Source organism: Gossypium arboreum, chromosome 9, assembly GCF_025698485.1.
Source record: "Gossypium arboreum isolate Shixiya-1 chromosome 9, ASM2569848v2, whole genome shotgun sequence".
NCBI classification, from domain to species: Eukaryota; Viridiplantae; Streptophyta; class Magnoliopsida; order Malvales; family Malvaceae; genus Gossypium; species Gossypium arboreum.
In genome coordinates, this window is record NC_069078.1 from 16,414,363 (window position 1) to 16,428,783 (window position 14,421).

The window sequence follows — 14,421 nt, forward strand, 5'->3', positions numbered from 1 at the left end:
ACTAGCAAAATTTTCTTTATCTGAAACTATACCCAATAAGCTTTAATTTCATATTTTATTCAGTCTCTAACTCAATTTTCACTATTTTTTGTGGATTTTCAAAATTGGACTATTGCTGCTGTCCAAAACTGTTTCAGTGCAAATTCATAGTAACTATCATAAGCTCATTGATCATGGACTCATCATTTCATGAAACCCATATCTCATTACACAATTTAAGTTAACATGATATTACAACACAATTCATAATCATAAGCATAAGGATGGTTCATCTTTCAAACCTTTTTACTTGTTTATCATGTATACACATACATATGCATGAATTTGCTTACTCATCATTTATCACATTTCAATAAGGCATCACTTATGAGTATAATGTACATACCTGTACATATCCGTAGCATATCAATTAACTTTACCTTTACCACCGCGCCCATCTCAGGACTTTTATCGTATTATTCATTATAATACCCGTTTAATTTCTCAGAAATCTCGATGGATAATCCATTTACCGACAAGTCATACAAGTGATCATCTCAAGTACGCACTCCAGCGAACCTCACATCTTACAGCTGGATTACTAGTCTAGGCTAAATCCCCCCATAATATAAACTCATAGAGTATTGTTGGGATTACCAGTCCAGGCTAAATCCCCTACAACGACATATACTCAAATGAGATCGGATCTAAATTACCAATTTATGCTAAATTCAGATCCTAATCGGATTACCCGTTCGACCTAAATCCTTAATGCACACATATTCTTCAGGAGGCTCGATCACTCAAGGAACACCCGTCCGGGCTAGATCCTTTTCTATATTTGAGATCAACAGATTAACCGTCCGGGCTAAATCCTTTTCTGCAACACATGTAGGATCTCAAGTCATGTAAGACATGGTTTATCCATAGAATTTCCGTTTTTATTCAACCAAGATTTTCCATTTTCATCAAGTATCTCATTATGCATAGCTAATCATGCAATGTACATCCAATTCAACACATTTCCATATTTATTTAGACATTAGTCCATAAAATAAACATGGTATTGCATATAATTCTATTTAGGCATTTGTTACAATATATAATCTTTATATCAACTAAATAAATATCCATCAAACTATGCTGACACATCAATTTAAGTTCAAGTATGAACAATAATATCGTTGCATTATCATTGACATATGAACTTACCTCAGTTTCGAGTACAACTATTTATTTTGAGTTTGTGCTTAACCTTGTTCAACCTCGTTCTAAGCCCGAATCTTGTTTTCATTGATCTATAATATCAGATTTAACCTACTAATTAGTCACATTATTCATATGGGTCCAAAAATCATATTTTTACAAATTTACATTTTGACCCCTAAACTTTCACATATTTGCACTTTTACCCCAATGCTCATAAAATGATTTTTTTTCAATTTCCTTGCATTTCAAGCCAAGCTGAATCATTTTTATAACTATAAGCTGAATCATTTTTATAACTATGGCAGCCTCAATTTTCACCAAATCACCTTTTTATGACTAATTTATAACTTTTACGATTTAGTCCTTTCTAAGCATTTTTACCAAAAATCACTTAGCAAAAGTCGTTTATTACACACCGAGCCTTCATATGCTACCATTAAACATCAAAATACATGCATATCATTCATGGGTAAATTTTTAAATATAAACCCTAGCTCAAAATAATGGTAGAAATGAGTAGAGAATGTTACCGGGATTTCAAAAATGTAAAGAACATCAAAAACAGGGCTTGAATGCACTTACTATTGAGATTGGAAGCTTGAAAACCCTAACCATGTCTTCTCCCATGCAATATTCGGCCATAGGTAGAAGATGGACAAGAAATTTGGCTTTTATTTTGTCTTTTAGTCCATTTAATGACCAAAATGCCCTTTTAGTCTTTCTTTGAAATTTTATCCATCCAAGCCCATTTTTTGTCCAAAATTGTAGAACTTGGTCAAATTGCAATTTAAGACCCTCTAATTAAAAATCCAATTCAATTTCATACTAAAAACTTCTAGAACTCATATTTTTGTAATTTATTCAATTTAGTCCTTAAAGTCTAATCGAGCACCTTAGACATAAATTTCTTCATGAAATTTTTACACAAGCATGTAAACATATCATAGACCTTATAATAATCATAAAATAATTATTTCTACTTCATATTTGTGGTCTCAAAACCACTGTTCTGACTAGGCCCTAATTTGGGATGTTACACCACAATTATTCAAATCTCTGTTCTTCTCCGAATCGATTGTGTTTCTCACATGGTTTGTTCAATCGAAGTTGAGATTATGAATAACATGAGTGGCTAAATCCTTTAGGGGAGATGAATGAGTGGATGGGTATGTGATTAACGGAGGATTTGGGATTTCTCGGGATGGATTAGTTGGTATAAATTATGTGTTCTTAAACGGTTAGGCTTGACAACCCTAATAAGTGATCATAGGCTAGACTAAATTGAAAGATAAGTCGAACCGAGTAAATCATAATTTTCCCTGGTTGAGAAAGTGAGGTCGAAAGATAAACGAGTGTCAACCAATCAATTAAGTTAATTAGAGCTGGGAGGTAATAATTGCTTGTTCGGTGATTAATCTACTCTAAACCCCTAACCTGAAGTTAGTTACAAACCCTAAAGTGAGTTAATCTTCTTGATTGGTTTACCAATTTATTTCATTTATTTATTTTTTTTATTTATTTTTATTCCTCTAAATCTATTTTATGATCCATCATAATATAGGAATTAACTATTACTATCTAGACTTAGTATTGTAAAAAGTATTTTCATTATTTGTTCCATCCTCCCTTGGGTACGATCCTTAGAGTATTTTCAAGTATTTCATTGTACAATCTATATTACAATTTGACACGTGCACTTGTGAACATCGTTGTTTTTAATTCTAATATTTGGTGTAACATTGATTCTATAAATGATAACTCGTTTATAGGCGGTCAGGCAGCTGATGTAACATTTGACATGAAAATGTGCTGACCATTAAGGACTTAATTGATTTTTTAATTATTTTATGAAGGCTTAATTGGTTTTGAAAATTATTAAAATTTTATAAAAATATAAAAATTATACATAATTATCTAAAAATTATTAAAATGATAATAAAATTTTAAAACTATTAAAATCTGTTATAACATAAAAGACAGAGAATAAAGAACAAAGAGAATGTGAGAGCAAAGAGAGAGCGTATTTTATTGATCAAGCAAAATATTTACAAAGCTTCTCCAAAGTTTCTATTTATAAGCATAAGAAGTATAAATGAAGTAGAGATCTACTTCTAATGTCTATTAGAATTTAAAGTACATCAAACCTTATCTTAATCCTGATGGGCATCCACTTAATAAGATAGTCATAACACTCCCCCTTGGATGTCTATTGGTAGGTAATGTGTCTCGTTAAAACCTTACTAAGATAAAAACCCCGCAGAAAAAAAAATCTTTGTGAAGCAAAAAGAGTACACATATCTATAATACACATAATATGATTTCTCATTAAAAACCTTACTAGAAAAACCCAACGGGACAAAACCTCGGTTAAGGGAAAAAGAGTACAGCACATATTTACTCTCCCTCATGAAAACATCACATACTTTTTCATATTCTATGTATACAATCTGGAATACTAGTTTTTCAAATGACTATTTGAATGTATTTGCTAAGCATTTATATCACCATTCTTTTGAAAGTCATAAGTGAGAGAAATTTTGGGAGAAATATATTTTGAACTCTTCAGGAGTTTCAACAATAATCATAGCAAACTTTAATCATGATTCTTCTATAAAAACACAAATAGGTATTTTGGATCATTTTATAATCTTCCTTCAACTACTATTTACAACATATGTTCAAATTAATTCAATTCATATAAATGAACAATTTCCCAATAATTTCAATATGCTTCTAGCATCCTAAATCCTTCAAGGATTTTAATATAAGTTTTACTATATAGTGGTTCATAAAAGGTTGTAACAACAACCATTAGATGCAAGTTAAATCTTTTATGAATTGTCAAAATAATATACCTAAAGGTTATTGCATCCACTGTAAAAAAATATTATATCTTTTCATAATCAATTCCAAGACTTAGCGAAAAACTTAATATTTTGATTCCACTTTTGCAAAACTATTTCATTTGCTCCCTCACTGGCTTTATACCTTTAGATATTTGGACTACTAGTCCAAAAACTCCACGAATTTAATTGTACTTGAGTTGTGTCTTTCTATTTTAATCAATTTATTCCATATTTATATTTCTCAATAGATTTATTCGAGATTCTCCTTTTATTTCATTATTTCAATAATAATATTGCATGCAAAATGTAACGCCCCAATTTTGATAAATTTGTTTCTATGAGTTTTTGATAACAGTGTATCTGCTTCAGTGGTTAAGTGTTCTGGTTGTGTGTGTGAGGTCCCAAGTTCAAGTCTTTCATTTGGCAAATTTTGGCTTTTTCTTGAATTAAGCCTTAACTTCTAGTCAGCCGAATTGTATCAAACTATTTGTAATTTCATATCAGAATGGGCCTGCTGGTTTGGATGTTAGGGTGTGTATTGGTGTGTTTGGGGTCTGGAGTTTGAATCCCTGTGCGAGTAAGAGAGTTTATTTTTGTTCGATGGCCTGTCAGAATTTCAATTGGACCGAAATTTTGAGTAGTAGAGATGATCAAGGGATTTGGGGGGGAGTTATCAGTTTTCAGTTTTTTTCTCTAAAAAAATTTTACGTGCCCTTCCTCCATCATTCTCTTCCAAAATTCTCCTAAATTTCTCCTTTTTTCTTTTTGTCCTTTTTCCCATTCTTGAGTATTGATTTTCTCTTGCGTCGAGGAGTGCATTGGTACGATTTTGGTGAGTAGTTTTGGTGCCTTGAAGTTATGGTTTTTAAGATGATAATTGGGTTTTGTTTTGTTAACTGTTTTGATAGCCAAAAATCTAGTGTGAGAGGCTGTTCTAGTGCTGAATTGAAGTGGGAAGCATTCGTGGTTCGCAAGGTAAAGGTTTTATGCTCAGAAAGTGTCTAATCCATTTTGGGGTTTTGGTTTAACTCGATCGTTTAAGGGATTAACTGAGTAAAACATGTTTGATTAGAGGTTTGGGTTTGCTCGAGAGTGTTTACACATTGAAGTTGAACCAGGTGTGTACCTGAAAACACAGAAAACGAGAATCGACAAAAGCCAAAAAACCAAACTGTCAATGCCACACAGGCGTGTAGTCGCCCGTGTGGTAGGCCATATGGCAGTACACGGGCGTGTAATCGACGAGCCAGGCCGTGCGCATAAGACACGGGCGCATGACACGGCCGGTGAGGCCGTGTTCGACACACGGACTCGATTTATTAGGTCGTGTGGGCCACACGGGTATATGGGCCCATGCAGGCGTGTGAGATATTGGGCCAGGCCATGTGATCTATATGGCCAAGCCAATTTGGGTCATGTGGGCCACATAAGCGTGTGGGCCTACACGATGAGCCACATAGGCGTGTGAGCCCATTTTTCTGAAATACTCTGAAAGATTGTTCGGGTCACCTAAGTCTACTGGGACCTACTGTAAGGTCGGTAAAAGTTACTTGACCCCTGATTACGTGATCTGACTATGTGATATTTGTGCGCTGGTATGTTACTACTAGTATGTAGATTGATTTGTATGTATGATCTGTTAATTGCATACTTGCATGTCATGTATTGTATGTTGCATTGCATGGGGTTTGGGTTAATGTATATGGAGGAAGTGTTCTAAAAAGCTCCTAAGCCTGATATCTGGCAGCATAGGTGCAATTATCTAATTATGTACCGCATTTCGGTATAGCATGGTGTGTAGAGATGGGTGGGTCGATTTTATCCCCACATGATGTGTAGGGTTGGACGAAATTGGTGTGTAGAGGCTGGTGGGTAGGACTCTATTATTCTACTCTGTTATGTATGATTTATCTGAGATAGGCTAAGGCCGAGTTCGTATCTGATTCTGTATCTGAGAAGACTAATTTTCACTTTGGTTCTGTAAAGGGTTCAGGCCCGAATTATCTGATATTTGGATATATAACTGGTTTTTTCGGTTGTGTATATTTTCTGTGGGGATTACACACTGAGTTTGTGAAAACTCACCATTTTTCTATTTAATCTATGTAGGTAATCCACAGACTTGATAGGTCGGCGCTAAGGAGGACTCAGCGGTGGCCACACGATTTTTCCCTTTAGACTATTTTTTGTTTACTTATAATTAAATTTATATTTGATGAAAATTTGATGTAATTAAGGCCTTTACGGATTTTTGCTTAAATTGGGATTTTGAAATATTTTATGGTTTTTACTGCTAGTAGTCGAAAAACTCGGGTTTTCAAAATGACTGAATGCCTTACAAAACTACCACGCATACGAAAATGGTTTAAAAGCTTCCGTGAAAAAGCAATATTTTAAATCAAATCAATTAAAATGCGTTTTCTCGGACTAGTAATTAGAACATTTTAAGGTCGATGCAGTTTCAAAAACACTCTCATGTGACATTGCCAGATTCGGCCATAACGTCCAGGCCGGGTTTGGAGTGTAACATTTAGTGGTATCAGAGCCAGGTTGCAAAACTCAGTTGTGGATTTAGGTTTTAAAAATTGGTTTTAAATAAATGATTTGTAAATAATTTGATATATTTTTGAATAAATATGTGGTATACCGAGTCTCCAGCACAAATCCTGTAAGTTTTCTAAACCTCTATTTAGAATTGTCTGAAAGTATGATTAGAATATACTGAAACTACTTTGGATAGTATATTACATTGAAAACACTCTAGGAAGTGTAAACTGAAAACTGTAATGAGACTACGAATCGTGATAGTAGACTCTAAACTTCTAAATATTTAAAACTTACCTGTCACGAAAATCAAGATCAAGTTTTTGGCGCTGTTGCCTGGGAATTAAGATATTAGGAACACTCAATTTTTATTACTTTAGCCATTTATTTTTCTTTCAATTTAATTTAATTTAATTTTTTATTATTTATTAATTTACTTTTTCTTTCTCTTGGCGGGTTTTTATAGTTTAGGACTAGAAGAAACCGTCAGGACCACTACTCTTTGACGAAGAAATCGATCACATAGTTCGCAGAAACCAAAGAGAAATAAGGCGAAGCTTAAGATACACAGAGAACGAGCAAGAGGACGATACTCAACCCCCAACTGAAGAGATGGCTAAAAACCAAGACAATCAGCTACCTCCTGTAATTGCAGTTAATCAAAATCCTGCTCCACACACTATGTATGATTATGCTAAACCTTCTTTAATAGGAACTGAATCAAGCATAGTTAGACCTGCTGTAGCTGCAAATACTTTTGAACTAAAACCTAACACTATTCAAATGATACAGCAATTTGTTCAGTTTGATGGTTTGCAGGATGAGGATGTAACAGCCCGATTTAGGGCCAAAATAGAATAGTGGTTTCGAAACCACGAATTCGGGGTTAAAAAAATTATTTTGATTAATTTTTAGTGTTTATATTATGATTTCATAATCGTGTGAAAATTTCGTTGCGAAATTTTATCGATTAGGTGTTTAATTTGACATTTAGGACTAAATTGAAATAGGTGAAAAATGTGTGTTCTTGTTCATAAAGTACTTGATTGAAATGGGGGTTTTAAGTAGAGGTCCTTAAATGGAAATTATACCATTATACTTTATATGGACAAAAATTTGGACATGGATGGAATTTTTAGAAAGTTTAGTAGTAAGGACATTTTGGTCATTTGCATAATAAATGAAATAAAATGGGAAAAATAACACAAAAATGTGTTCATCTTCATTTAGCTTGGTCGAAACTTGCATGTTCTCCATACCTAGGGTTTGTTTCAAGCTTTCAAGCTCAATAGTAAGTGCATTCAAGCCCCGTTTTTAATGTTCTTTACATTTTTGAAATCCTCGTAGCTCGGTTTACCTATTTCTACCATTATTTCGAGTTAGGGTTTATGTTTAAAAATTTACCCATGAATGATATGCATGTATTTTGATGTTTGATGGTAGAATATGAATGTTTGAGGTTAGGAGAACGATCTTTTCTAAGCGATTTTTAGCGAAAACAAGCAAAACGGTATAATTGGTAAAAATACCTAATGCTCTTAAGTGCATGTTAGAGTGAGAATTTGATGTTGTCATAGAAGAGAAAAATGATCATCATGTCATAAAACATAAGAATAAGGGCTGAAATTAAATTTCCGAGTCTAGGGGCAAAATTGTAATTTTGTAAAAGTTAGGGGGCATAAATATAATTTTTCCATAATGTGATTTTTTAATTGAAATAAATAGTATGAGTATTAAATGAGCTAAATGTGTTGTTATAGATCAAGAAAGGCGTGGAATCGACCTCGAATGGGGGAAAGAAAAGGTTTTGGACTAAATTGCAAAATTTCCATATTTTGCACCGAGGTAAGTTTGTATGTAAATAATACATTAAATTTATTTACATTTTTATATTTTAGCTGATTTTGAAGCATAAATCGACTATTGGAAGAATGGAAATAAGTAATAGAGAGAAAAATCCCGGTTGAACATTCAGAAAGATTGAATAATATAGATGGAGCGTAGCTAGGTCACATATATGGTGCTGAGTGCACATCATGGGTACAAGAGAGCTACGAGATACTATATAGTAGCTAGGTCACATGTGTGATACGGGATGTATCCCATGTAGACAAGAGAGCTACGAGAGAGATAAATGTAGCTAGGTCGCATGTGTGATTCCAAGTGAAGGACACCATGTAGACAAGAGAGCTATGAGATAAATTGGCTAGGTCACATGGGTGGTACTAAGTGTTCACCATGTGTACAAGAGAGCCGAATTATATGAAATATGATGGTGGGGCTGTGTGCTGAAACCATCAAATATCGAGGATTGATCCGAATTGTTCAACGGGATGGTTTTAAGGTGACATTGTAATCATGGACCTATACTTGTGATGTATGAAATGTGGTGAAAATGAATTGTGATATGAATGTTAAAATGAGGTTAATACAAAGAAAGTGTGAAAGAGTGAATAAACAATAATACTGTTTTGGACAGTCACAGTAACGTGAATTTGAAAAATCACCAAAAAAAGTAGGAATTTAATTAGAGGCTGAATGAGATATGAAATTAAATCTTAATTAGTCTATTCCCATGTAAAAGAAACATAGCAAGTAAAGGAACTCTATATTTTTAGATATTTATATTTGTGTGTGACTCGCTCAAAATGACTATGTGATCCCCTGTTCTAACTTTGAAAAATAAGTAAAAATTGTACAAAACAAATTAATAAATATAGTTTATATTTCTAGATTCTTTATTGATTCTAGTTTTAAATGAAACAGATTTCATGGATATTTGAATTGTGTACTGGGAGAAATTCAATTCGTAGTGAACAGAGGTTAGATCAGTCGAGCTGTATAATAGGGGAAACTTTAACTAATAAACTGTACTAATTGGCTAGACCAAAAATTCTAGAAAAATTTTAGTAAGAAGTAATATGAGTCTAGTTTTAGGAAAATTTTACGGATTTGAATTTCAAGTTTTGTAACTCGATTTATGATTTATTTAGTGAATATGACGCAGGAGAGATAGCTTGGCCAAAGTGGAGTAAATAGTAAAATTAAAAAGTAGATACAGTTGAGTTATTGTGTAAACATATTAAATTCTTTATTCATTATTTATATACTTGCTTACTAAGCTATAAGCTTACTTTCTTTTCTCTCTTTGTCTTATAGTGTCGCCCACTTGCATGAGTCAAGGATCGTTGAAGATCTCGCCTACACTATCAATACTTTTGGGTATTTGAACTGAACATTTTGAATTATGGCATGTATAGTAGACTTAGTTATTCTGTTACGTGTCATAATTGTCTAGGTTTAAAATATTAATTATAGTATCTGACCGATTATTTTGTACGAAGCCTTTGAAATTGGCTGGTATTGTTAAAGGCATATGTTATAATGATTCATGATCTAATTGCATGCCATATTTTTGTCTCGGTTTTATTAAATAGTATGTACTATGATTTGTTAATACCTCGTACCCTATTCCAGCGACGGATACAGGTAAAGGGTGTTACAGAGGATCCCAATGCTCACTTAGCAAACTTTTTCATTGAGGAACAAAGCTAAACAGTGGTTGAACTCGTTACCACGAGGGTCAATTACTATTTGGGAATAAATGACCGAAAAATTTTTACTAAAATATTTTCTGCCGGCTAAAACGGCTAAATTACATAATGATATCTCTTTATTTGTGCAGATGGACTTAGAAACACTCTACGATGCATGGGAGAGATACAAGGACCTTTTGAGAAGGTGCCCTCACCATGGGTTACCACTTTGGCTTCAGGTTCAAACATTCCATAATGGCTTGAATCCTTCGACTCGACAAATGATTGACGCAGCTGCTGGCGGAGCCATTAATAATAAAACACATGAAGATGCTTATGAGTTTATAGAGGAGATGTCACTGAATAACTACCATTGGCAAGTCATGAGGACTAATCCAACTAAAACAGCAGGCGTTTATAATGTCGATTCTATTACTATGCTGTCAAACCAGGTAGAACTTCTAAATAAAAAGATTGTTGGTTTTCTTAGTTCTTCACAGGTTCACCCAATAATGCAGTTCGAAGCAAGTGGAGGTGGAACAAGCCATTCGGAATACCAACCTTATGGCCACAACATGGATAACGAGCAGTTAAATTAAATGGGTAATAATCCTCGATCTCAAAACAATTCATATAGTAACACTTACAATGCAGGTTGGAGGAACCACCTAAATTTCTCGTGGGGCGGTCAAGGAAATCAAAGACCACAACATCCTCCGGGTTTTCAACAGCCACCCTATCAACAGAAAAAGAAATTGAACCTTGAAAAGATGCTCACAAAGTTTATCTCGGTTTCAGAAACCCGTTTTCAGAACACCGAAACAGCACTTAAAAATCAACAAGCGTCAATCCAAGGGCTCGAAACTCAGATAGGCCAGCTTTCTAAACTAATCTCTGAACGACCACAAGGTAGCTTACCAAGTAATACTGAACCCAACCCAAGGGAACAGCTCAACTCGATTAATGTTCAAGATGAAGAAGGATTTGTTGAGCCTGAGCCAAAACCAACGCAAGAAACTGTGGTAAGCTGAGGTCAAGGTGAGGTAGGTCATAATAAAAACAAATCATTGAATGTCGAATATAAACATCATGTCCCATACCCCAACGCGACAAGGAAAGACCGCTCAGATGAACAATTTGGTAAATTCCTTAAACTCTAAAAAAAATTACATATTAATTTACCGTTTATTGAAGCTCTATCACAGATGCCAAATGCAATGAAATTTTTAAAGGAGCTTTTAGCAAATAAGCGGAAGTTGGACGAGGCATTGCATGTGGAGCTAAATGCAGTTTGCTCAGCTATTCTCCAAAATAAACTACCCAACAAACTAAAAGATCCAGAGAGTTTTACGATTCCTTGCTTAATTGGTAGTTTAGATGTTAATAATGCATTAGCTTATTTAGGGGCTAGTATTAACGTCATGCCCTACAAAATGTTCAAACAATTAAGTCTCAGGAAACCCAAACAGACTAGGATGAGTATTCAATTAGCAGACAAAACTATAAGATTTTCTAGGGGTATTATTGAAGATGTGCTAGTTAAAATTGATAAATTTATATTTCCCGTTGACTTCATTGTTTTAGACATAGAGGAAGATAGCAACACTCCTTTGATTTTAAGAAGGCCCTTTTTAGCAACTGCTAAAATGATTTTTGATGTTGGCACAGGTGAACTCACACTCCATGTGGGAGATGAAACAATCACCCTTCAAGCTTGTAATTCTGGCAACACATCAGAAATTGAAGGTGATCGTTTAACCCATTCTACTAAAACTGACAATATGGTACAACCTACTTTGTAGGAAATGAGTCTGAAGGAAGCACATGAGTCATTCTCAAGCAGTAGCAGAGGACCTGTTCATGGAGATCGAAGGCTACAAATCGAGGAGCTAGATGAATGGCGGACGCATAAACCAAGAACACACGATAAACTAGAACTACGTAGAACGAGCTCAACACCTTCCCACATCAACTTAAGGCTGGAGTTAAAGTCTTATTAGATGCCGCAGATCCTCACATTGTCACTACCACACTGAATGAAAAAATTCCTCTTCCGGCACTTAGCATTTTCCCATTCGGTACAGTCGAGGTAAGTCATCCCAAGTTCGGCACTTTTAAAGTAAACAACACCCATCTAAAACCTTATTTTGATGAAAATGATAGCAGGAATGAGGAGTATAAACTCTTCGAACCCCCATGACCATTCAATGGAGAGGTAAGTCGAGCTTAGACTATAAATAAGTGCTTCTTGGGAGGCAACCCGAGCACTAACTGTATTAACTTCTTTAAATTTTAGTGTTTAACACCTAACTCACTAACGAAGCTCTTAAATACAGGTTTACCACATAGACACGGCAAAGCACACGGGCGTGCTGAGGGCCGTGTGAAAATAGAACAAATATTTCCCCAACACGGGCTACGATAAATTACCACGACTGTGCAACATGGTCGTGGTCAAACCTGCCAAAATAACACGGGCTACGATAAATTACCACGACTGTGCAACATGGTCGTGGTCGAACCTGCCAAAATAACACGGGCATGCAATACGCCTATGCCTTGAAACCGTGGCCGAACCTGTCAAATTAACACAGGCGTTTGACACGCCCATGTCTAGTACCCGTGGTCGAACCTGTTAAACTAACACGGGTATGGGCCTACATACACGGGCGTGGGAGAAGTGAACAACACCAAACACAGCCATGCGACACGACCATGTGAACCAACACGCCCAAGGTACACGGGCGTGGAGAAATTGTCAGACGCTCCCAAATTCAAAGTTCGTAAATCACAAGGGCTGAAATTGAGGAGCACGAGCGTGTTCCCTGGCCGTGTACCCCAAAATCTATAAATAGGTTGCACTATTCATTGTCTTCTTCACCCAAAAAACCCTAACCCTAGCCGCTGCAAGTCCACACGCCCTTCCTGCCACGCCCGTGCGCTGCTCCCAACTTCATTCTTAACGCCTAATCTCTTTCCTTTAGGTTTTGTTTACTCCTTTCTCTTTTATTTCACTGATTTATAAAGCTATTTATCATAGTAATCTATATTTTTCATGTTATTTTCATCTTTCTATCACACAAATTTCATTTATAGAACAAGTTATCATCTTTTTCATGTCCAAATTCTTACTCATTACATGATTTCTCTACTCTATTTAAATAGTTATAAGTGAATATTCATGGTTAGGATAGTTGAAATAATCATGCCTTTTGTGTTGACATTTCTATTCATTCATATAGTATGTTGCATTCCATTCTTTGCCATTTTTACTTTTATCACCATGCTAATGTCACAAAAATAGGCCATTGAACTTATTGTTTTAGTTAAACTTAGTAGTTGTGGCTGAACATATTTATGCATTTTTCTTTTCGAATTTAGTCGCATTTTTTTTCCTTGCCTACTCATCAAGACGAATTGATGTTTCCACTTGCAGGTATACAATATCGTCTTCAAGGGGTAAAAAGGCCGCTGTCCCTACTTCAAAGAAAATGAAGGGAACGTCATCTTCCTCGGGTCCTACCGCGAAAGTTCGTCACCCTTTCCTGAGGATCCCCATCGGGCCCCAAGAAGAACTCTTCCAAATACTCTGGGCCTGACCTTTAATTGCGGGCTGCTGCATCGACTGGGCTGCAATAGAACAAGTTCAGTTGGCTAATGCGATTCGGGCCCTCCTAACCACAGACCCTTGGGAGCTTTTCTTTGGGATCATCGAGCTGACGTATCTCGAGCTTACGATGGAATTATGCTCCACATTTCATCTTCAGACCGTGATGACGAACTAAAATGATCCCGGCACGATGCAATTTCACCTAGGTGGATTAATCCGCCAGCTCAGCATCCCAAAATTCGGTACTGCACTAGGTTTATATACGGAGGAATTCAAGGAGGAGAATGACTTACATGCTCTCAACCGCCACATTCATCGTTCTCCTTCACGATGCTGGGACGCACTAGTACCAAGTGAGGCCACCTACAATCCTAGTCACTTCAAGGCATCGGCTCTCCCTCCATCTCTGAGGTACCTACACGCCATTTTGGCTCACACGATTACAGGAAGGCGAGAGAACACTAGCGTCGTCAACACTCACGATGCCTAATTTTTATGGTGTATGTTGCACGGGCACGTCATCAACCTTGCCTATTTCATCGCCCTCGCGATTCAACTCCATACGAGTGGCATAGGAAGAAGGTCATCTCCATTGGCCCCTATGTTACTCGGTTGGCTCGACACTTCGGGCTCCTCAGCACCGCAGCCCAAGAACAATCCTTAACCCTCATTGGCCAAATGTCTCCACAAGGCATCT

General features: G+C 35.8%; 1 non-coding gene across 1 annotated transcript; it reads right to left on the reverse strand.

Moving 5' to 3' along the window:
- Nucleotides 1-10,231: 10,231 nt before the first annotated feature.
- On the reverse strand, nt 10,232-10,337 carry LOC128281162 (small nucleolar RNA R71). Its single transcript, XR_008271374.1, has one exon. It is a non-coding gene; the product is annotated as a small nucleolar RNA R71 (small nucleolar RNA).
- Nucleotides 10,338-14,421: the final 4,084 nt, after the last annotated feature.